This window comes from Aotus nancymaae, unplaced genomic scaffold (genome assembly GCF_030222135.1).
Source record: "Aotus nancymaae isolate 86718 unplaced genomic scaffold, 86718_ANA_hifiasm-v0.15.2.pri h1tg000077l, whole genome shotgun sequence".
NCBI lineage: Eukaryota > Metazoa > Chordata > Mammalia > Primates > Aotidae > Aotus > Aotus nancymaae.
Window position 1 is genome coordinate 13,751,552 of NW_026988492.1, and position 26,012 is coordinate 13,777,563.

A 26,012-nucleotide genomic window follows, 5' to 3' on the forward strand; every position below is an offset into this window, starting at 1 on the left:
ATTCAATAGCATGATGGCCGTGATGTGCGTTTCTGGATGAGAAAGGGAGGCTGGGTGACTTGGAAGTGTATGTGTTGCTGTAGGGTGCAAGCGGTACTCAGTGCATGCGTAGACTATGCCAATTTCATCTGGTAAACCCTGCCCCCTGGTTCTATCACAGTTACCTAGGGCCCAGTGCTTAGTTACCTAATATAAGATCTCCTTATTCCATTTTGAATGCTTTTGAGCTTTCAAATTTTTCCAAAATAGGCCTTTTATAATTAAAATAAGAAACTTGAAAATTAAGTTTTGGCTGTGGATAAACATATAAATATACATATAAGATTAAGAATCTTAAAAAAATCTATTTGATGACTGTGTGTCTATAAGATTTCATACTTTGAATTAGATATCTGTTGAAATCAGATATTACATCTTATTTTGAAATAAACATTTATATATGTAGTTGCTTTGGACTTGAAGCTGTGCCTTGTTTAGTAATAGTTTCCTCGAAAGAGAAAGTGGAGACTAGCAGTTAAAAATATGTTAAGGAGGTATTAACTCAGTACTTATTAAAGGTTGATAAACAACTCTTCTTACTTTTTGTAATTCACACCTGTGATTATGTTTCTTCCAAAATATTAAGTGTGTCAAGATGTATTTTTTCACAAAAATTAATTCAGTATTAGATATCCAAGAGTTAATATGAATGAAAATTAACAAATGTGTGGGCAACATAAAAGTATGAGCAAACAGGCAACACACATACCATTTTTCATGAGAACTGTATTTTGTGCGTCACTTATAAAGTCTCTAAAATGTGTATATCTAAGTGTTATAATGGATGTAGCCTTAATTTCCAGGACATATTTAATTAGCAGATGGTTTTAAACTCACTGATATTTGGTCATCATTGAGATGTATGTATACATGTATATATGCGTGTGTATATATTATATATGTGTGCATACACATATATATACAAACATATATACACATACTCACATATACAACTTGCAGATAGAATTCTATGTAATTTGAGAAAAAACTTTTTATATGTCAAAAGTTCAAAACCAGGATTATTTCCTGTTAAAAATTTGTTAGAAAGTGGGAGGATGCAAGGTACACATTTTGTTTTTCTCTTTAAATGGACATTTTATATTAGTAGGAACTTTTCCTTTGAAGAAGAAGAGTTGAATTTTAAGATTTCATGACATTTGTTCCTTAGTTTTTCTACCCCATCCCAATAAGCCATCAGTAATGAATACTAAAGATCACTATCCTTATTTTTCTTCCTGTTTATTCTTTCCTTAAATCAAAAACCTATTTTTGTTTTCAAAAATGCAAATCAAAGATCTATTTCACCGGCAGTTACATTTAATAACAGTTCTCTCTTTGGATTATTTTTGGACAATGTTTCTTTAAAAAATAATTCTGCCCAAAACAGTTATATCACACATCTTCAACAATCACAGAATTTTATTTCAAAAGGAACTAAACATTTCTACTTAAGGCATCCATTTGACAGCTAACATAAGGATTGCAGCTGATCAAAGGTAAGCCTTTTAATTTTTATTCAAATTTAGTCAGTATTCATATTTGATTAGAAAAGAACTGATCATTTTACCAACCTTTATCATTAACAGGCATATACATTTTATTCAATACCAGAGGTTGTTTGCAGATCCATTTTTAATTATGCAAAAAAGCCTCATAACACAGGTATGTATTAATCTACGTTTATCATATATGGTATGTTATATAGATAGAAGTATAAAACGCACCATTTAGATTAAGCCTATTATTTAGACAACACTGATTTTTAAAAGCATGTAATGTAGGCAACATCTTCTTTTAAAAAAACTTTTTGCAATGTCTTGATGTTAGTAGCCATAGCAGTTTATAAGCAGTTCTCTTAGCCAAGATGATGCATATTAAACGTTTGGGTAGCAGTAAAAAATACAGACTTCATAATGTTACTGTTAGGGAGCAACTCTTGAAGAAGGGAGGCTGTTAAATGTTCTGAGGTCTGGTGAATTTATTATTCATTTATAAGACTGCAACTTCATGAACTTTTTCCCTTACCTCACTAGGTTTTCCATATTACTCAAGGATCTTTTTCTATAAGAAACTTGGGTTTATCCAAAAAGTAGTATTTTGGCAGGTCCAGTTTTCCATATTACTTTAATCTAAACCCACTGAACAATATTGGCTAAAACCCAACAGATACTTTTTGACAGTGGCTGGATTGTTTCTGTTACGAGAGGAAACAGGTGAGAAAGTGTCTAGACTAGAAAGACCCCAGAATCTTCCGGCTAGAGATGCAGGGAAATTATAATCCTGAAAATTATTAGGGGTATGAAATTTATGAGTCTTGCATTTAAGCACCAAGTTTAATATAGGTTAATGTAGGTGGGTTAACTAAGATTGGCAGTCTTTACTATCTTTATGTTTCCCTGTGTTTCATTTTCTTATTTGTTTCTAGTTCACTGTATCTCTAAATATTGTGTGGCTCTTTCTTAGCTGCCTTTAATCTCTCTTGGATTAAAGAGAGTATAAAGACATAAAGCAGTTAATTTAATGACAACTCTTAGGTGTTTTGGATAATATGTTACGGATGAATGGGCATTTTTGATTGCTTATGTCTGTGTCAATGTTTTGATATTTTTTCAGCTACTCTCATGTTCATTTGTCAAGGATTTGAAATCATTTGGAAATGACCACTCAGTCTGCATATGTTACTAAGGTGTGGGATAAAATACAACCATAAATTTCAAATTGTGTGTGATGAAAGAGGTGAGAGTGGGTGAGCTTGCCTCCTTTCTTTGGGTAGCTATAATGACAACATATTGAACATGGGAGATTTATTAAATACTGCAATTTAAAATTCTTCTGCTGTGTTACCCCCTTAGTATCGCTACAGAACAAAACGAGAAAAGAGGCAGGATTTCAGAAATGACTAAATGGCTAGGAAGAAAAAGAACTTGGCTTCTAAAATAAAGGAAAGTCATTTTTTTTCCCCATGAAATTCCAGAAGATGTCTTCATCTCATTGAATATATTAATATTCAGATGGAATTTGGTTGCTTATGAAATTGAATGTTAGGCTTGGGAACAATTTTTATGGGAAGTCAGGAAATCCAGCCAAATCATTTAATTGAAGATAATGTTTAGAAGTCCAGGTTTTGCTTAAAGTGTATCTCTTCAGCAGAATGAAACCTGAAAGCCAATGTGTTCTGCACTGACTTAGGAACTCAGTGCCAGAAAGCCCTGCCCTACAGATTTTCATGACTGTGTCACTTAATTGCCATCCACCCTCTCCTTGCCCCAAACTCTAGGGCATAAATTGAGAACTGGCAGAAATATCTGTGTATATCACAGTTTCTTTATTTACCAATATTTTAGGAAAATGTTCTTAAGGGACAGTGTCCAAGTAGGAATTGAGGAATACTATGCCCATGGCATTAAAAAAGAACCAAAAAACCCGTTTCTAGGGTTATTACAGGGCTAGCTCATGTGGGTAACTGTAAAGGCTCTTTCTAATTTCAGGTGGTTCCCACCTTCAAGTTTACAAGTAATGCATTCAGGGGACCTGCAGCAGGATCTGAAAGCAGAACCATCACAGGACATTCAAGGAACTCGGGCTAGCCTTGAGAAAATTTCATTCTGCCTGTTTACCCACTATCAGCTGCATTTTCAAATAGCTGAGACCGTTTGGGGATAAATTATGAAATAAAATGGTAAAGTCAAACCCCAAGAGACTTTTACAGACTTTGTGCCATAGATAAACTAGATGTTTATTTTCTAATTTATATCAGAGAGAAGAGAAATATCAAATGAAGGGGAAAGAAAAAAAACCAAAACAAAACACCAGAAGACAAAATCTTGCGTTTTACAAGCTGACTGAAATGGTGAGTGTACCGTTATTTGATTTGTCAGGATTTCTGCACGTTCTTGACAAATGGAGTAATTTTGCATGTCTGTGTGTGTGTGTATCTGTGTATGTACCTCTGTGTGTTGACTTCAGTGAGAGTCTCTAAAACCCCGTTTTCCTGGATCACTGGTCTGTAGACATTAGTATTTTCACCTGTCCTATGTGATTTCCCTTACCTTGTCAGTATTCACAATTTTGGTTATCTGTCTGCTTTCCCAAATACCGTTTTTGGCTACCACTTTCAATTCCACATACCCAGTAATAAGAAATGCTTGTCTACTTTACAAAAAAAAGCTAGGAGTGACACTTAAAAAAAATTATACCAAAAAAGTGATCTCTCTGTAATTTGATCTTGCAATATAATTATTTCTAGCTCTTTGGCTACACTACATAATTTTTCACTGACTTCTTAGAATGTAAAATAAATTATATGCCCATTAATAAGCTCACATGGATACTGCTGATTTAGTTCTCTGAGATTTTGTGAATTAGCTTCAACAATATTAGATTATCGGGACTAAACATTGCCTAATAATTGAATAGCAGTGTCTATGGACTATTAAAAGATTTGATTCAAAGTTGGGTTGAGTGCAAGGGTGAACATGAGGGTAGGGACAATTATCTAGGGATTTGGTCTCTGTTTGTAATTTAAATAAATCATTTTGACAGAGACTGACTGTAACCATGTTCAGGCTGCTGACAGTGTGAAATTGAGTTGTATGGTGGACAGAAGACAAGCAGTCAAGAGAAATCCCCAAAGGCAAAATTTGTTATGTAATTGGGTCAACTCATGCATGAGCAATGCATGCTAATTGTAAACCGGTGGCAAAATTATCGTGTATGAGGCGATTAGGTCTTATATGAATCTGAACAACTGACATTGAAGGAGATTTCTTTCTTTCTTTTTATAGTCAACAAACAATTTTTTAAAGATAATAAAGGTAAATATTATAAAGTTATTCACTGAAATAGATTATTTGATAATTTTATTCTTTATACAAGAAGGATAAGTTTTATAACCAATGAAACATTTAGGTAAAAGCTCCTGATTTTGAGTAGTAAAATCTAGTACACTAAATAATTTGAAAGAAGAATGAATGTTATTTTTGTTGTAACTCGTAAGTGGGTTAACATAGCTGTTTAGTTATGAGGTTTGGATTCAAGCTCTTAAAGGCTAGTATTTTTATGGAGTGAGTCTGTATGTTGCTTTAGTGGACTAGCTCTTATCTCTAGCTCATCTCAACCGGTAACTGATGAATTCCCAATAAATAGTGTGTCAGTAGCATTATCTTTAAAAACAAGAATTAACAAAAAGAGAAAGTGATAGGGCAATAACACATATTTTCTTATAATACCTAACACGTGTATGAATACTTCATTTATTTTGAAAAACTTTGACATACCCTGTTTAATTAGGTCCTCTGAACAACCGTTCCTCAGGAAAAGTGTTTCTATAAGGATTACTTATACTTTCATGTGAAAAATGTATGGAAAATTACCTCTTGGTCCTTTCTTGTTTCCAAATCCGTGGTTTCCCTTACACCTGGTTTTGCTTTATTTTTCCATGTACAGAGAACTTCAAAGACTGATCTCTTCTTTTTATCCTCAATTTTTCAGCCACAGTCACTTAAAGAAACAAATACACCCCAGACCAGTAATTACTTGTGCATGTCATGTACAAGAGTTTGGGTTGTAAAATGGCATTGTCTAAAGGGGAGGTTTGAGAAGAGCCCCCGTAATAAAAGAATTAACACATAAGACTTTTTTTTTTTTTTTTTTTGAAACAGAGATGAGGGATTCAGGAAACAATTTGTGAAGATCCTTTTTTTTTTTTTTTTCCATGAAATCCTTTTCCCCTGTTCCTTTCTTTTCGGTTCACGGTGTTTAGGCATTATCTTGCCTGTGTTACTGCAGTAACTTCCTAATTGGCTCTATCTCCTTCTGCTCCTTTCATCTAATCTAAAACACTATCACCAGATGAATCGTTCTAAAATATCTCTTTCATCAAGACCCTAATTATGACCCACTAAAATACTTTCCATGGACCTCCAGTTTGAGTAGGATAAAGTCTAATCTTCCAAACCCTTTAATTCTGACTCTAAGGACCCTCCACAATCTGCTCCTAAATTACTATTTTTCACCTTATCTTTCACTGCTCTTCACCACTGTTCTTCCATTTCTTTTAGGCCTTCTTACTTACTCTGTTCTGGGCTTTTGCATGAGTCATTCTGCTTGTTTAGGACAATTTCACACTGTCTGTGAATGACAACCCAGCCCCCTGATCCCAGACATACACTCAAACCCAGCTACGGTGATGTGCCTCATCTCTGAATTATTGTGGGTCTTTGTGCTATAGCACTATCATTTGTATCACTCATTTCACACATCATATTCTCCACTTTGGTTTTAATTAGCATTTTATGTGTCTGGATGTCTGGCCTCCTTAACTTCCCATACGTAAAGATCATTCATGTCTCTTTCTATTTATGTTTTATATTTGCAAGAATGCAGTGGGTGGTACTTTTTATTTTGCCTTTCTGTCACATCCCTAATTTAGGCCCTCCCTACCCTTGATAGGGGTGTGGGAATGGTGTCTTGACTTGGGCTATTCTCCAGGTAGTTTCTTGCAAAGTTTTCCTAAAGTGCACATCTGATCAGGTCACATCCTCTCTTAAATCTGTTAAGTCTCTCTACTGCCTTTAGGATAAAATGCACAATCTTTTGCTTGGAATGTGAGGCTGTCCCTGGCTTGGTGCTAGCTGAGACCTCCAGCCTGGGAGGCCCTTGCACCCTGAACCCGTCCATTTTACACTTCTGCCTGCAAGGCCCTTCGTACCTCTCCCCATCCACACTGGCTCAGAGGCTACCATTGAGACAGTCAGGTGGGAGGGGGTCCCCGGAAAAACCCCAATAGACCTGCCCACTGGAGTAGAGCCTTGGGAAGTTCGTGCTGTTTGCAGGGCGGTGGGGGTGGGGGTGGGGGTGGGGAGCCCGGCCCCTCCTCTTCCTGTGTGGAACCTGGAGTTCGAACGACAAGATGGGGAGTGCTCTAGCAGGGGACTCTGGCCTTGCAGGCAGTCCCTGTTTTCCCCTTTTGCTTCTTTCACTCAACATTTTACTCATCATTTAAATTGTTTGCAAGCCTGAATTTTCATTGCCATGGGACAAAATTGCCCTCCTTTAGCTGAACTAAGGAAAAGTCCTGCAACGCCATCTTGCCCTAGCTGCTCTGACAGTAGGCTTCTGTAGCTGCATTATGAGTTTTCCTACCCTCAGACTGAACTCTATGAAGAAATGGGCTGTGTCTTTTTTCAGTATAGCCCCAGGGCCTAACTCACTGCCAAATTTGATAAACAAATGAATCGACCGTTTGTGTCAACAAATCTTTTTGTTTTTTTTTTCTTTGATGAGTGAATCTTGTGTCCCTGTGTGAATTTCATCTTACAATGAAGGTTTTACAAGGAGTTCTAATCTCTTTCAAGGTCAGCATATCTATTGCACATCAATTTTCTTCTTGAAAACTCCCAGATTTTTTTTTCTGTCATATCATTTTCTAGCACAAAACAGTTACCAAATAAATATTTATTCATTAAATAGCTAGATTGTTTTACGGGATTAGTTTCTCCATATCCAGGGTGTTTTTCTTTTTGGTTTGGAAGAGTTTGCCATCCTATCCACTTTTCATCTAGGCAAATAAAACCTTTCCTGGAATGTCTGTCATAGTGGAGCAAGGAATGAGTTTACCCCTTCAATGCAAGATTGCTTATGCTTAGAATAGAGCTCAGTACAGAGCACATACTCAGTAAATGTGTGTGGAATAAACGAATGAGGCAATAACATATAAAATATTCACTAATTTCGTGCATTTTTCTTGAAACCCTTTTTGCAAAGATTTTTTAGTTTCTCAAGTTGCTTTCAATTTTATGATTCATTTTTTTTGGTGCTGCTTGATAAACCCTGTTTTTTACTTTCTGCTGCTTAAATATTCAGTGACTTCTATAGTTTTATCAAAGGATTGTAGCAGTATTTCCTCAGTAAAGCAGGATAATTTATTTTCTAATTACATTAGAAATGCCAGGACTTCCCCTGTCTTAAAATAACGTAGGGAATTCTTTTTGGTATCTAACCTAAGAAGCTTAAAAAAAAAAAAATTAGGGCTTGTCTTAGTCTGCTCAGGCAACCATAAGAAGGTATCACAGGATGGGCGGTATAAAGCCACAGAAATTTCTCTCACAATTCTGGAGGCTGGGAAGTTCCAGATCAAGGTATGGCAGGGCTGGTGAGGGCTCTCTTCCTGGCTTGCCAACAGTTACCTTCTTGCCCTGTTCTCATGTGGCCTTTCATTGGTGTGTATACATGGAGAGAGAGAGGGAGAGCAAGAGAGAGCTCTGTGTCTCTTCTTAGAAGGACACAAACCCAGTCTGATTAGGACTTTATCCTGTGACTTCATTTAACCTTAATTACCTCCTTAGAGTCGCCCTCTTCAAGTATAGTCACATTTGTGATTAGGGCTTCAACTAATGAATTTTGGGGTGACACGCAGTTGAGTTCATACCAGGGCTGAACGTGAAGTGATCTGAATATGTAACAGGGAAATTTTGAGGTACTTAAGTGACATACATTTTGTGAAGATGCTTTGAAATACCCAAAGTGTCACATAATTATAATATAACCTGCTATCATGAACTAGTATCTTGTTTTTTCTTCTTTTGAGACAGGGTCTCACTCTGTCACCCAGGCTGGAGTGCAGTGGTATGATCTTGGCTCACTGCATCCTCCACTCCTGGGTTCAGGTAATTCTTGTGTATCAGCTTCCTGAGTACCTGGGATTACAGGCATATACCACCGTGCCTGGCTAAATTTTGTATTTTTAGTTGAGACGAGGTGTCACCATGTTGACCAGGCTGGCTTCAAACTCCTGGTCTCAAATGATCTGACTGCCTCGTCCTCCCAAAGTTTTGGGATTTCAGGCATGAACCACCACGCCCTGCCACTTTCTTTAGCGAAGTTAGATGACACTACCCCTCTCTACCTGTTGCCACTCCAGGAAAACTTCTACATTCAGTTTTAAACTTTTCCCTATTTTTAAGCTGAGTATTCTTAACTAAAAAAAGAAAAAAAATTCTCCTAGGTCCTATTTCCAGTTCTTTTTTTTTTTTTTTTTGAGACAGCGTCTGAATTTGTTGCCCTGGCTGGAGTGCGGTGGCACAATCTCAGCTCACGGTAACCTCTGCCTCCCAGGTTTAAGCGATTCTCCTGTCTCAGCCTCCCGAGTAGCTTGGACTACTGGCACATGCCACCACACCTAGCTAATTTTTGTATTTTTAGTAGAGACAGGGTTTCACCATGTTGGCCAGGCTGGTCTCAAACTCCTGACCTCAGGTGATCCACCTGCCTCGGCCTCCCAAAGTCCTGGGCTTACAGGCATGAGCCATTGTGCCCAACCCCAGTTCTTAACTGGACCTTTCAAACTTTTCATTTCCAGTTTTCAGCCATTAGTCATTGACGGAAACACAGATGCCTTAGAGTAGTAGTGAAGTTTTTAAGTTTTCCAGATCTTAGTTGAATTATGTAGTTCAGAATATAGACTTCACATGTCCTGTGCTAGCAGTTTGACCTGGGCAGATGTGACTAAAAAGGAGGGCAGAGGGGTGAGAATAGAAAAAAAATTCCAGAACACAGGGAAAGTCTAACAAAGACTAGCTTCGTGTCTCAATTTCCAGTGCATGATGCAGATTTAGAACTTTGAAAGTATCTACATTTTCTTCCAGATTTTATTGTACCCTTTGGGACATAACCACAGTGAAGAGAATATCCTGAATGTTAAAGAAAAACCAGAACTCTTACATATGTATTTTTGGAGTCCCAGATGTGACTATCTTAATAATTAGGCCATGTAATTATAATGTCAATGCAGTATTAGAGGCAGGTTTAAAATCTGTTGTTTTTTTTAGTTATTAAGAGTAATAGTTGAGTGTTATTTCAGCTTATTGGAGGGTCATGAGTCAAGGGAGACATTGTATAGAGATTTAATTCAAAATCCATTGGTAATCCAAGCCAAGTTTATACAATTAAAGAAAAATTTTATGATTTGGAAGCTAGAAACAAAAATGTCTTTTATTTTTTTAAAGTATGCAGCTATGTTCTTTAATTTGTGTTTCATTTTCCTAGAAGGATTATGTCATAAAAATTGCATGTCTTTATTGTTTTTGCTCATACTTTCTGCTGTAGCTTTCTTTTCATTCATGATTGTCAGGCCTGCTTTGTAGCCTTTTTCTCTTTTGTACAGAATCATATGCGATGCTGCTTGCAAAAAGATCTCTAAATTTCTGTCTAAAGGACCTATTGATTTTGTGAAATGCCTCTAGATTCTATTGTTTCCAAGGAAAAGAAGCACAAAGTTGTGCGTTTTGCCTCTTCATATTTTTGATTGATTTTTCCTTTTGTGGCTATATCAATTGTAACAGAGCGAGGTGTTTTTTTTCCCCTGAATAGAGATAGGGTCTGCCTATATTGCCCAAGCTGGTCTTGAACTCTTGGGATCAAGCCATCCTTCCACCTCAGCTTCCCGAAGTGCTGGAATTACAGGTGTGAGCCACCATACTAGGCCACAAAGTAATAGTTAACTCATTTGAATTAAGCTTTGTATCATTGCATCCTTAGAATTATAAAGGTGTTAGAATTTGCCTGTGTTTAGCAAACTAAAGAGTATGGATTTTAAAAAAAGAATACAGGCAAAAAACCCTTAAAACTATTCTATTCTTCTTAACACTGTCATTTTTGATATAATTGATTTTCCTCAAACAAAGTGATTTAATTATTTATTTTTGTTGTGTAATTGTGGTGAGGACTTTGATGATAACTAGCATTTTTTGATCATGTTTAATTCCTCCAGAATCTAGTGCTTTGACTATAAAGAATAAGACAGAAGTCGAAATTACCTTCACAGTTACCTTACATGTTTGTTCACAAACATTGGCTGTGGACATGACATTGCATCAAGCCCTGTGGATTTCAGAAAAAGTGAAAAACCATTTTTCTGGATGTGATTCATGTTCATCCTAGGATACATAGGGCTTCGGTTGGATGTAAAATTGTGTATGAGGGAGAAGAGGCAGAAGGAAGGGAAGAGATGACTGTGATAAGGTTAGGAATACCGGCATCTCGTTGTTAGAGTGCAGGGAGAGATCCCATTCCTGAAATAGAGGTTGAAGCAGGATTGCTGAAGGAGTAGTTACCATATTTCAAATGTGCATATTTTGGGCATCTATAAATAAAAAAAAAATTTCTGGAAGATACTGCTTTTGAGATTATTGACTTAACAAACGTGTTTTAAAGTGTTTACTGTGTGTCAGGCACACTGCTAGGAAGTGGGAGAGATTAATGAGCAATAAAGCATAGATGACCCCTGATGCCCTGGGGCTTGCGTTTAGCCTGACAGGCAACCAGATGATTGTTAGAGCAACAAGCTCCTACACTAGATAATATATCTAACGATCTAAATGGGAAAAATGCCAGATAGAGGGAAATGCTGTGTTAATATCAGAGGAGTAACAGACTCAGGTTTAGGAGGGAAAGGAATTGAACCTGAATCATACTATTTTATTAGTTGTTAAAAACTTTACTGAATCATTGATTTGAGTAGTGATTTATAATCTGTGTTTAATAATGAAAGCTATACATTTTATTTTTAAGTTGCTCTGCTCCTGTATGTCTGTTTCCCCATTCCCTATTTTCCTGTCAGTATAGTTTCTAGAAAATACCACAAAAAATTAAGTCAAATCATCTAAATTGCTTAACACGTATTTAAATAAAGAAATAAAGGTATTCTTAACAGAAGAAAACAAAACACAAAAGGAAATCAAATCACAGTATTCTTCATAAAACATCACAAATGTTCAAGTATAGAAGAGTATTGCTCAGCTTATTAATTTCAAGATGGTTAAAAAGATCAATATCTTAAAATTTTGCATACATTAAAAATTCATGTGTATGTTTTTACTATTCGATTTTCAGTGCTTAAGAAGATTATAAAGGGTTTGAAAGTAAAATTCTGGCCATGGTTCCTTCATCTCTTTTCTTGCTTCCAACCTGTGTAGTGATACTTCTGAATTTTTTTTTTTAACTTTAAGTTCTGGGATACATGTGCAGAATGTTACATAGGTATACATGTGCCATGATGGTTTGCTGCACCTATCAACCCATCATCTAGATTTTAAGCACCGCATTCATTAGGTATTTGTCCTAATACTCTCCTTTCCCTTTCCCCCCACGCAGTGACCAGCCCCGGTATGTGATATTCCCCTCCCTGTGTCCATGTGTTCTCGTTGTTCAGCTCCCACTTACGAATGAGAAGGTGCAGTGTTTGTTTTTCTGTTCCTGGGTTAGTTTGCTGAGGATGGAAGTTCTGGCTAGGGCAATCAGGCAAGAGAAAGAAATAAAGGGTATTCAAATAGGAAGAGAGGTAGTCAAATTGATACCTTTGAATTTAAAGTTTTTCGTGACACCGGCCAAAATATTCAGGAACTATTTTGCCTTTTAAAAACGTACATGCATCTGAAATAGCTGTCTATGCACATGCGATGTATGTGTTTGCCACATATGTGTAGAGTGCACATATGTGTTTGAGGACAGAGCTAGTGAAAGGAAAAGAGAAGCATGGGTTTTAGTGCTGTTTGCTTTCTACCCTCAGCCTTCTTGGCCCAGTCTGTGCTAACGACAAACCACTGGGACATCCCCTCAGTGCTGTGGGATCTTTTCCTGCCAAATATTGTTCTCTTGTAAGATTAAATAGCTGAATCAGTGTGGCCCGAATCTTGATCCTGCTGAGAATATTAAGAATCCTGCAGGTTGTAATACAGATTAGCTGGTGAGAGCTCTGTTGGAGAAATAAAGTGAGTTTCTCTAAATGAATTTAACAACTGCTGTGAACCTTTTTGTGTCCTCCAGAGTGAGTGTGTGTCTGCTAGTGGTTAACCATTTATTCCCTTCATTTTCTCCAAAACTTGTTCTCATCCACCCCTGTGCCTTTATTGTAAACACTTCCATAACTTTATTTCACATTCAGATTTTTCCAGATAAGGCATTTGATACATGAAATTACTGAGTATTGTGAAGGGTAAGCCATTATTTACTTCATTTATTTAAGGGAGAAAATAATATTTTTTGGTATTTATAAAAGGAAAAGACTAGTGTATGGATATAATGAAATAAACCATACCACTGAGTTATTTAGAGTAAACTGATTAGCATTTTGCATTCTGATCCTAGGCTTTATGTTACTGGTTGAAAAAGTACGAAATATTTAGCAAGAGGCAGGACAGATGGTTAAAATTATTTACGTTGCTTCTAACCTCTATTCCATTATTATTCCTGCTTCCAGGGTTAGATTAAAACCATTAAAGGCTCTAAATTCTATAAAAATGATGATATTTCCCCCTATATGACAGACATGAAAAAATCAACAGGAACAACACAAAACTGTAAAGCAAGCTTGTCCAACCCACGGCCCTTGGGCTGCATTCGACCCAGGACAGCTTTGAATGTGGCCCCACACAAATTCGTACACTTTCTTAAAACAAGAGATTTATGCATAGAACTTTTGTTAGCGTTAACATGTTTTATGTATGGCCCAGGACAATTCTTTTTCCAATGTGGCCCAGGAAATCCTAAAGATTGGACACGTGCCCTGCTTTAAAGCATAAGACATACAGATAACCTGAAAATAATTCAGTGTTTGTTAGATTGTCTGGTTGCAGACTTCTCTGTAAGTTTGTTGAATTCTTTTCTATTTTGGGTGCGCCTTACCTCACTTATGCATGAAGCATGTGCTCAGTCTGCTATGAAGCCATCCTTCCATCTGCTTCCTCCACTATCATTTGTCTCCTGACACCGTGTGTGTGTGTGTGTGAGATTTCCCAGTAAAAATGTCAATGACTGTGATTTGTAAATAGCGCAAAGCATGGCACAGTGATAATAAACAGCTAAGAAGCTCATCAGTGCTGTTTTACTTTTGCAGATTACTCCGTCGATTATTACTGTGACTGTTACAATTATATTGTTAGAAGTTAAATATTTAAATTATTTTGTACTTGTCATACATACACCAAAAACTGGGAGGTGGGAGGGCAGAGAGGGGAATGTGGTCCTAAGAGAAGGCGCAGGAAGAGGGGAGCAGTGTGAGTTTTAACACTTTGCAGACTGCCCTCATACAGTAGCCTATGTTTTGCTGTTGAGCATGAGGATGTCAGATAAATTACCACCTGATCGTAAGTCTGTGCTGCCTGAATACTTTGAAAGTTGCCCTATAACTCCCCTAATGCTGTCTGTGAAACACTCGGGGCTAGCACTGAGGCATTCTGACCTCTAGTCCAGGTTGCCTTTTGTTTTTGACATATGACTCTTTGAAATTCACATCTGTGGGCATTGCCGAAATTCCCAGTCATTCAGAAATAGACTTTCAAGGTACATTCAGAAAAGGACTCCTGTGTATTAAACTGTAAACCCTACAAATGTCATCAGTGTCATCCTGTTCTCAGGATACACTCTCTACTCCTGGTTATTTTTTAGGGGATCTTTGTATGTCTCACTACCAAATGCTTTGGTGTTAGTTTTTAGGGATCTTGGGGTGGTGAGCTTCCTGGCACTTGTACGGGTTCCACAGAAGTGGCTATTAATGATTCCAAAAATCCATCAGTTCAGGAGGCAAAAAAATAAATGTTATTCTTTGTTAAATGCTGCCAGGATTTCCACATCTAGGAGTTCTGATTCCAGCCTCCTGATATTAAGACTATACCCCAGTTTTAAATCGTGAACTGTATTACACATACAAAACAGTTGATAGGAACATATGTCCAGTTTAGAGAATAATAAAATAGGGCTGGGCTTGGTGTTTGAGACCAGCCTGGCCAACAGCATGGTGAAACCCCGTCTCTACCAAAAAGCACAAATATTTGCCAGGTGTGTTGTGTTCCTGTAGTCCCAGCTACTTGGGAAGCTGAGGTGGGAGAATTGCTTGAACCCAGGAGGCAGAGGTTGCAGTGAGCTGAGATCATACCATGGAACTCCAGCCTGGGTGACAGAGTGAGACCCTGTCTCAAAACAAAACAAAACAAAAAAACCAACAAAAATAATAATACTGGTTGCCACATAGCTACTCCTGGCTCAAGAAATGGAGTACTTGAAAAACCTCTGAAGGCCTGTGTGTGTTCCTTGACTCAACCTCATACTGCTAACTACAAGCAACACAAGGGCCACAGCTCCTTGAAAACACAGATTTTCATAATGAGCTCCTGAAAAGATGAAAAGATTATTTGAAAATCCAAGTCCCATGTGCAGAAATGACACACAGACTTTGAAAGAAATGTGATTGGATTCTTGCTCCATTAAAACACACACAGTCTATAAGGGCTGCCTCTCACCTTCTTTGTCCTCATTTAGCTGTTCAAGACTCAAGCAGGGGCCTGCTAGTTATCTGTGTATCCCTGTTCATACATAGGTGACACCCATGTTCCCGAATAGAGGGAGGGGATGAGAACGAACATTCGTGAACGGCTCTTATGTCCCAAGTATCGTTCATGTTTGCTATGTCACTTATCTGTATCAACAGTCCCTAGAAATACTTGCCATTATTCTCATGTCACTCATGTCACTGATGAGGAAACTGGCACTCAGAGAGGATAAATGAATTATTTAATTGCATACAGTTGGTAAAGAACAGAGCTGAGATTGGAGTCCAAATTGGTTGGTTTTTCTTTTTTCTGACTTAAAAGTGGAACATTTGAATCCTCTGCACCAGGATTTCGGGAGCATTGATTATATGTTATATCTGGAGGCTTTGTGCCATAGAGCAAATAAAAGATTTTAGTTTCTTTTTGTTGGTTAAGAAGTTAGTGTGATCTTAAAGGAGATTTCAGAGGCTGCATAGTGAGTATTAGGACCAAATTTAGAAGTTCCAGGTTTTTTAACACTGGGAATCAGGCTTTCTTCTCATTCCCAAGTAGAATCTCTCATTCAGATGTTCCTTTGTGTGCTGGGATATAAGAAGGCTTTGCATTTTCCCAGGCAATTTACATGTGGTTTATTCATGTGATTCATGATGTTAGTAAGGCTTGATGCTTTTTCTCCTTCATAATATACTTACTTTACTTGTTCCTCCCTTCTCTGAAGGTACCTCTTCTGTGTTTAGCACTATCTTAGGAGCTGAATAAGATCTAAGCACAGCTGTCAATGGAGAGCACAGAGCACACCCTGGTAAGTGTGTTAAGAGTGGGAATTTGTGAAGTACAGAGTAAGGCACCTAACCCTAGCTGGGGTTTGGTGACGATCCCAGATGGCTTACAGGAGAAAGTGTCATGAGATGAGTTTTAAGAATGAATAAGGATAGAGGCAAGTGAGGAGCTGGCAGTGGTGAATGGTAGGTGGCAAAAAACTTCATGTAGGGAAATTGCATGTACAGGAGTGAAGAATGAGACTGCATGGTGTTTAACGAGCTGCAAATACTAATTTTATCCTGAAAGTTTTGAAGAATAACCAAAAAGTATTTTTTAGTAAGGAAACGACTCTATGTTTTAGGGTTATTGTTTGTTTAAATATTGAGAGAGCTTGATCTGGTCCTGTGGTAAACTTGGCCCTTACATAGATTGGATTTCACTCTAATTGTCACCATGAGATCTTGTGGCCTCTTACGACTAACTGTTGAGCAAGGGATGATTTTATGGCACTAGGATTTGTAGTTGTCTGCTTTTGGAGAATAAAAGGGAAACAAATATGATTTCTTGTATCTCCGTGTGTTGAAGCGATGCCCATTAAAAAGTAACTTAGGCAGTTTTATTGCCTTGGTTTAGAACTGAATGACAAATGTTGAGTGAAGGTGTCTGTGTGGTATGTAAATTGGCAATGGTGTGCTCCTGCTCTGACTGTGACACGAGCCTGGGATAGCTAGTCTCAGACATGCTATCAGGTTGGCAGGTGTGAGAGAGTGTCAGCCCATGTAAATATGTATGCCTTCAGCCTTGCATGCTGCATTTGTTCTCATACAAATATATAGAGAAATGCCACATTAGTTCTCATATGAACATAGAAAATCTCAGTTAACCTAAAATATCTGCAATGTGGGGTGTTCTGATAAACATATTATATTTAATTTAATTTATATAATTTTATTTTATTTTAAGATGGGTCTTGTTGCCTAGTCTGGAGTGCAGTGGTGCAATTTTGGCTCACTGCAACCTCTGCCTCCCAGGTTCAAGTGATTCTCCTGCCTCAGCCTTGTAAGTAGCTGGGATTACAGGCACCCGCCACCATGCCCGGCTAGTTTTTGTATTTTTAGTAGAGATGGGGTTTCATCGTGTTGGCAAGGTTGGTCTTGAACTCCTGACCTCAGGTGATCTGCCTGCCTGGGCCTCCCAAAGTGCTAGGATTACAGGCATGCGCCACTACGCTCAACCTACATTTAATTATATTTAAATTCAAGTTAAGCCTTAACTCTTGTTGTTTTTATTGACTGTGTTCCATAATGTAGCTAACTTTGACTCCAAAACTTAACTGCCTCTTGTTCATTAAACAGACCAGAGACCAGACCATAGATATTGATTGACTAGCACAGGTCATGTTAGTGTATATAGATGATCCAAGAGATGGCCCTGTGTCCCTCTTGTCCTCAGAACACTGTCTAGAATTGTCATTTTTTGGCAGCTTATGAAGATGCTTGTTTGAGATTATTTACCTTTGACTCTTAAAGTCAGCATACAGAGAAACAAGATCCTAGTAACTGAATAGTTTTGAACAACGTAAGTTTATGTGTGTAAGGAATTGAGGACTTGATCCTAGTTAAAAGCAAAGGAAGTTAGCTTTGCATTGTAGCAAGACATGTGGGTAAGAAACAAATACCTTTGTATGGTATATGGATTATGTGATAAACTGATAAGGCTTTTTCAACTTTTGAAGTGACCTGTTTCAGCTGAACATTGTATCTCAGTCACTATGCCTGTTTTCTCCTCTCTCTCGGAGTGATAATATTGGATGCTTATTTTAAGTTGGGAGGATCAATGAACGCATGATGGAAAAACCCTTAGCATGGCTCAGAAGAAAGGCACTGTTACATAAAAAAGTGAAATCGAGCTTTCTCAATGGAGATGGGTACATGAAGGGATGATTGGCTTTCCCGTTGGGCCTTTAAGAATTTTATTATCATGTGATTGAGAGATGTAGGAAAAGCAGTTTAGCCTGGTTTGTGAGAGTTGGAGAAGTCCATGTGCCCTCATGTAGGGGAGGAGAAAGCTGAACGTATGTCATTGGGCTGTACTTAGCAGGTGCAATTTTAAATCCTTCCAGATCACACATCGAAAGCAAAGTGGTGGTAATTATTCCTAAGGATCCCAAAATGTTTTGCTTTGAAATGGGGATTAATACAAGGCAAAAAAGTGGGATGTTTGATGAAAGGTCCCATTTCCTTCTTAATGCTTTTGTTCTTTTAAAGACTATGTGATATGAGCTACTGTTTATGATGCTGAAAAAGAGTCCACCCAAGCTTATTCATAAGGTGGGAGATGTGCAAGCCTGTTGAACAGTGTTGGATTACAGGTCATTTGGAAGGTCAGAAAAGGCAATAATTAGGACAGGCAGAAATTAAACTATAATGAGCAGTAATCCTAAAGAAAATTAAAACACAGAAAACACTGCATTATTTATTTAGTTTCAGTGGGAAGTTGCCAAGAAAGATGCAGCTGGCTTTCTGCTTTTTGGAATGTTTGTAGACTAGAGAAAGAGCTGTCCCTTGGATTTAAGCTCTCACTTAATTCTTGCTCTAAGACCAGACCTAATTGTAAAAGGAAGTGGGGAACAGACATAGTTAACTACGTGATTCAGGACAGAAAAGACATGGGCCAGAGTGTGAAGTAGACTGAATTTGGATTCTGCTTATACAAACTTCATAATCATTATCCACTACTTTTTAGGTTCCATTCTCAACAGCCTGTTAAGCATAAACAACTGACTTTAGAGGCAGACAAAACCTGAGTTCTAATGTTCAGATCTTTTTTTATTGCCCCTTTTACCATAGGAAGTAGAGTAATAAAGTGATTCTGTTTCATTCACTTTATTATGTCTGAGTTTCCACATCTGTAAAATGGAAATGAAAATACTTGCAGAGATTTTATGGAAATTAAATATTAGCTCTTGCAATATGAGTAAAAGATTTGGCCTCATGCTTAATACTTGTTAGTTTCATTATTATGCAATAAACTGAAAACGGAGGAAAGATTTTGGCATGGAAATGCTTTAATTAGTCACATCATTTTGTATTTGTAGAAATAGCAGCAGTACTTCCAGTCTTCCAAATTTATTGCCATTTGCAGCAGTTTAGTTTATTTTTATTTGGATTTTTTAGAAGATACATTAATTACCATCACTTATAGTTTCATATATAATTATTAGCTACTGCTGCAGTTTTTTTGTGGAAGCTAATGCCCATTATAGAACTTTCATTGATAAGAGTGGAAGTGGGGCCTATAATGATTTTCATGTATTGAAGGTGAAAAAGATTCTTAGATTATTAGTTTATACATGAATTATTTTGCAATATGAGCTCAGGACCCTAAAATTTTTAGATAATTATGATTTTTTGCTTCCTTACAAGCATTGTGATAAGCATCAAGATTATTTAAGATAGGATGGAGAAAAGCCTGTATTTCTTCTGAACTTCTGTATTTTAATTTAAAAAGTTAACAGTGTTTTAATTCTGCTTCCATTTCATGAAAAGGCACAGATTGCAGATTTGGTCTCTCATTGCACAGTATCCTTACAAAGGAGATCTGTCAGTGTCCATGTGATTTCCAGGTGATGTAGATATTTTAAGGCTCACCACTGAGGGGTATTCTCTGTTCTGTTATCTGCATTCTTCAATGCAGTGCTTAGTGACTTCAGTGAAGAGATGCTGACAATCGTCTGCTGCCTTAGTTGATATTAGCATCACTCGTAGGCTCCAGTTGCCATTTGTCATGTTTAATACAATCTTGAGAAGATTCACAATTTCTGTTTTTTTTTAAAATCTAGAAATGAATCTATTTTGTGATCTTTGTTATGGATACCCATGTTACGTGTTACACAAAATCTACATCTGAGAGAAGATGGCAGAGGCTTCCTTGGGGTGACTTTTATAATACCACACTGTGTCGAAGGACTGATGGAATTTTCTCTCTTTCTAGCCAGCTAGACTGTGGTTCTTTGAGCTCAGGGAATGTGGCCAGTCATATTTTTAACCCCAGCACCAGACATGGTACCTGGAATATATTGGCCTTCAGTAAGTGCTTTAACAAATAAATAAAATTGTGTGGCACTTTGCTTCACTATTGCACAGCATGCCAGTTTATTTCCAGATTCATTTCCAGTTACAACTTTTAGGAGGCCTTGATCTATCTTGCTGCACTCTTAGATCTCTCTTCCCATTTTGTTCCTGATAGAAATGTTGCTATGTCTTAAAGATTTGTCTGTTAATGAAATATTAACACAAATCACAGCATTTTATGTGCTGTGGTTGCACCTTGTGTGAGTCAGGAGGTTAACTGCTGAAATAACCTTCAGTTCTGAGTACAATAAAGGTTTATTTCACTCTCACATTACACACCAATACAGCTTGGTAGCAGAGAGGGGGCTTAAAAGGGCTCTGTTCCATGTAGTCATTCAGGGATCCAGGCCCCTTCTGTCTAGCGCCTCTGCTATTTGATGGGACCATAGCATTCTCCACTGGATGAGCTGCATCTGGTGTGCGGTCAGGCAAAGAGCGGGCCCATGGTGGATAGCAAAGGTTTCAGGTTTAGTCTGGAAGTCACGCACATCACGTCCATCCATATTCCACTGGCTAGAATTCAGTTTTGTGGACTCACTTCACTGGGAAGGCTCAAAATGTGGAGTGGTGGTGTGCCAAGGAGAATGACTAACAAGTGTGCATTAGTGCACAGTAGTAAGTCCCTGCTGCACTCTTTGATCAAAAAGTACATCCTTTGAGACTAGGCAGAAATAGTGCCAAATACTTTATGTATCCCTACAGCTCCTGAGATGTTTACCATATTCTTGTAAGAGCTGAATTTGAGTTTTAAGGAGATGTAGGCACTCTCTATAATAGAAGGAATACTTTGGAACCAGAACCTATCTTCTTTACCCTTTGTTTTGACCATAGACCTGTCTCTTAAGTCTTGCTCAGTCACAGAGGAGACTACAGTCCAGTTTGAAGCAGGCAGCGAGAACTTGCAGTCATTTCATAAATCAGGCACAAAAAGTTCAAGTGTAAAATGGAGCCCTTTTTTAAAAAAAATTATTGCAACATTAATGAAAACCTATTTTAAGATCAACCTGTACTTTAAAAAAAAATGCAAGAGTAAAGATAGTGAAACTGATAGTGTACCCAGCTGGCCATGTGCTGAACTGAGAAACTCTGAATAGTTGTGACAAGAAAATGGCTTCTTAAACACACTTATCTCCCCAAGATTAGAGCTGTCCCCAGTTGGGAACTAGAACCAAGTGGAGGTCACCTGCCAATGTCATTTGTGTTGTATCTGAATTTACCAAACTGTGAAGCTTTATCGTATTTTCTTATGTAACTTTCTTTCTATCTTTTTTTGAGATGGAGTCTCCCTCTGTCACCCAGCCTGGATGGAATGTGGTGGCATGATCTCGGCTGCAACCTCCACCTCCCAGGTTCAGGCATTTCTCCTGCCTCAGCCTCCTGAGTAGCTGGGGTTACAGGCATGTGCCACCACACTTGGCTAATTTTTGTATTTTTAGTAGAAAAGGGGTTTAGCCATGTTGGCCAGGCTGGTCTCAAAACCTGGTCTGAGGTGATCCATTCGCCTTGTCCTCCCAAAGTGCTGGGGTTATAGGCATGAGCCACCGTGCCTGGCCTTCTTTTGTAACTTTTTAAGGTTTTTATTTACCTGCCAATCTGAGACTGAATCCGTCATATAGTTTAGTAGTGTACAGATAAGTTTTGAGGATGGTTTGTCAAAATTACTTTGGAGTCATATTGTAGTGAAAAAACTAGTTCTTGAGGCCATCTGATGACTTAAAAAATGGACTCAGGGTCACAAGTAACAATTTATAAATTTACTCTAAAAAAGGACTTAATTATTTTTTGGGTCAGGAGGGACTGATGCAAATGGTGAACCATAGCAATCTGAAGGCTTCATATTGTTTCTGGGGATCCCCAGGTCATGCCCACAGAATGGCAAACACATTGAGAGAATCTGGGTTCTTCTAATGGATTGTAGAGTTTTTTTTTTTTGGTCTTGCAAACTTGTGCATGTATTTTCTGAAGTGTTAATGCAGTTAGTATCTAATGTACCTAATGTATGCAATTGGATATTTCATAAATGGGTTTTCTGCATGCAGGCATTTGTACACATTAATATTTATGCAAGTATTCAAATCAATGCAGGGGCATCTGTCTGAATCTGTGATGAAAATATGCATATGCATGAACATTTGTACCAGGGGATAAGTCACCAAAGTTAGGGATTGCTGAGGTTACAGTTTTCAACTTCTGTCCTATTGACAAAATTTTCTTGACCAGGAAAGGCATGTGGAGAAATAGCACAAACATTAATATTGACAAATAAAATGGTTTTATGTAAATATACTTAATAGCTGTGAATGACAAGTCTACTGAAGTTCCTTTAACCAATGATATGATTTTTAGAAAATGTTATTTTAGAGTGTGTAGCAGTTTTCAGCAAGAGAACTTAATCTTTAAAAAAAAATTTTTTTTTTATTTTACTTTAAGTTCTGGGATACATTTGCAGAACATGCAGGTTTGTTCCATAGATATACATGTGCCATGGTGGTTAGCTGCACCTCTCAACCCATCATTTTGGTTTTAAGTCCCGCGTGCATTAGATATTTGTCCTAATGCTCTCCCTCCCCTTTCACCCAACCCACCCACAGGCCCTGGTGTATGATGTTCTCCTCCTGGTGTCCATGTGTTCTCATTGTTCAACTCTCACTATTGAGTGAGAACATGCAGTGTTTGGTTTGCTGAGAATGATGGCTTCAGCTTCATCTACGTCCCTGCAAAGGACATGAACTCAATCTTTTTTTATGGCTGTCTGGTATTCCATGGTGTATATGAAGGGCACTTATTCTTGTATATGAGTATGGGAGACAGGTACGATACGGTGGTTTGGATTAAGCTGTTGGCTGTTGAAATGAAGAAAATGAGATAAACGTAAGTTTTGCTTTGGAGATAGATCCAATAAAACACGCTGAAGGATGAAATGTTTTTAATGAGAGAGTAGAGGAAACAACGTCTCCTAGAATTTTGTGTCTAGTAAATGGGTGAGTGGTGTGGCCAGTTAGCTTAGATGAGGAAGACCAGGGAAGGAGTAAATGAAAGAATATGCTGTTAGTAATACAATAATTTGTGTAAGAGTTTTTTTCCCTTTATTATTTCTTTACTTACTTTGGCTTGAATTTGACCCCTAGAAATAAATAGGCTTGGTTAGTGTGGGACTTTCTTTACCTCCTTTCAGATGCACATAAAAATTTTAAGGATGATAGAATATGGGGCTGGGGTGGGGAAGAAGGGTTTGATTTCAAGTTTTTGGTGGTCACTGTTGAGATCCTCGTCCATGTCATGTCAGGTGGATCTAACTTCTGTGCCCTACATGGGCTGGAGACTCTTCCCCAGGCTGGAAACTGCAGTGTCTGGAATTTACCACCCTAGGCAGGCTAAGGAGCCTCTTCCAGGATGCCTAGACTTTTTCCAGGCCACAACCATAGCGCAGAAGGGCTGATGGTCCTCATTCCTTGATGATCTACTAACTCTCATCCCATATCTTTGTTAGTTTAGAGGAACATTTCTCTTTGATCTCTTAAGTTTTCAATTCTGATTTGTCTATTTATTAGTTTCAAATGGCAAAGTGTTTCTCTTAATTTATAAACTTGCTCATTTATATGCTGGTAAAGTTCCAGTCTTCTGTGTTAACAGTTTATGGCAGGCCAAGAATAAACAGAGCTGGTTCTGAAACATCAGTTTTGCAGCTTAAAGATGTGTTAAAGATTTTTTTTTTCTGAATCCCATTGCAGAAGAATTTAAAATCTGCCAGCTGTTTAGAGGGGATTGAGAATTATGGTGTGTCTTTGTCATACTTTGATAACATCTTCCCAGTGAAATTTTGGTTAGTTTATTTTGAGCTGAAATGCTAGAGAGTTTATTTTTTTTTCTTATGGGAAAAGAAGGGTTGAGAAAATTATAAATGACTGAGGTGTGAATCTGAAAGAACTGGTGTGCTTGGAGTCGTAATGTCTTTTCTGAAAGCCCAAACAGTACCGATTTTCCGTGATTGACTGGGCTAAAGGTACAGGCATTCGTTTCTATGTTTTTATGTTTAGGATAAAGCTGTGACTGTCCATGCAACAGACGTCAGTTGGTTAGGTGTTCCAGATCGCAAATGGACATATAGTATTGCCTACTTTGAATGTTTTCCAGTTAGCATCGTTCTAGGCAAACCTTATGGTGTGGAATGTGGGTCCTGGATCACCATGCTCCTGTGTGTTAGGAGAGGCTCAGAATCATTTGTAAGGAAAATTTTGTCTGTTTTCTTGGTATTTATGTGGTTCATGTCTAACCAGAAGTCATCTATTTAGGCTCAAGGCAGAAGGGGTAGCAAGTGGGAAGGTTCTGCAGTGAAAAGGAGCATGGTGTGTCATAAGCATGGAGAAGGCTGGACTGAGCAAAAGGGGAAGTGGTGTAGGATTTAGCAGGAGAGATTAGGCAGGGCCGTGGTAGAGTTGGGATTTTACTGTTGCTGTGATGGAAGCCATTGAAAGTTTTGAAGTAGAGGTGTGATACAATTTAATTTGCATTTTCAAAAAGATTACTTTGGCTGATGTCTGGGAAAAATGGGTGTTAAGGGGCAAGAATATACACAGAGAATGAGTACAGGAGACAGGTGAGATATGGTGTTTGGACTAAGCTGGTGGCCATGGAAATGGAGAAAAGATGAATTTAAGTTTTGCCTTGGAGATAGATCCAATAACACATGCGAAAGGATGAAATGTTTGTAATTAGGGAGTAGGGGAAACAAGAATGTCTCCTAGAATTTTGTTTCTAGTAAATGGGCGAGTAGAATGGCCAGTTAGCTTAGATGAAGAAGACTAGAGAAGGGATAAATGAAAAGTAGACCCAATTTGGTTGGATGTGGACACCTAAATGGAGGTGGCCATTAAGCTGTTCTCTCTGCTGGTGTGAAACTCGTGGGAAGAGCATAAATGTGAGAGTCATTAACACCTAGATGACATTTACAACCCTGGAATGAGATGAGATCACCTAACAAGAAAGTTTAGATAGAGATGAGAAGTGGCCCAGTACCAAGCCTGAAGCTCTCTAACCTTATTATTTATTTAGATTTAGAAAGTACCAGTGCAGCTTTGTTAAATGCATATATTGCACAGTGGTGAAGTCTGGGCTTTTAGTTTAACTGTCACCCCTCGAGTTATTTCCCTTACAGTAATGGCCTCCAGTTCCATCCACATTGCTGAAGAGACATGATTTCATTCTTTTTTAATGGTTGAGTAGTATTCTGTGCTGTTTATATATATGTATACATATATGGAAGGGCATCTGTCTGAATCTGTGATGAAAATATGCATATGCATGAACATTTGTACTAGGGAATAAGTCCTCAAAGTTAGGGATTGCTGAGGTTACAATTTTCAACTTTTGTTCTTTTTGACAAAATTTTCTTGACTAGGAAAGGCAGGTGGAGAAATAGCACAACCATTAATACTGACAAATGAAATGTTTTATGTAAATATACTTAATAGCTGGTGAATGATAAGTCTGTTGAAGTTCCTTTAATCAGTGATAGGAATATATATGTATCTCACATTTTCTTTGTGCAGTCATCTGTTGATAGACACTTAGGTTGATTCTGTATTTTTGCTCTTGCAAGTAGTACTATGATAAGCATATTAGTGCAGTTATCTTTTTGATATGTTGATTTATTTTCCTTTGGGTAGATATCCTGTAGTGGGATTGCTAGATCAAAATTGTAGATACGGAGGTTTCTCAAAGATCTCCAACCTTTAGGGACCTGGGGAAGAGGAAG

The 26,012-nt window shown here is 37.8% G+C and overlaps 1 protein-coding gene and 1 long non-coding RNA gene across 3 annotated transcripts in view; both read left to right on the plus strand.

The window, feature by feature from the left end:
• The window catches only part of NEBL (nebulette), a 371,607-nt gene that overhangs the window by 202,243 nt on the left and 143,352 nt on the right, over positions 1 to 26,012 (plus strand). The window lies entirely within an intron of this gene.
• The window catches only part of LOC105715702 (uncharacterized), a 54,054-nt gene continuing 28,414 nt past the window's right edge, over positions 373 to 26,012 (plus strand). The window contains exons 1-5 of the long non-coding RNA XR_001107104.2: positions 373 to 1,535; positions 1,626 to 1,701; positions 2,653 to 2,775; positions 3,797 to 3,889; positions 16,081 to 16,164. This is a non-coding gene — a long non-coding RNA (uncharacterized LOC105715702). The remainder of the gene's footprint in view (positions 1,536 to 1,625; positions 1,702 to 2,652; positions 2,776 to 3,796; positions 3,890 to 16,080; positions 16,165 to 26,012) is intronic.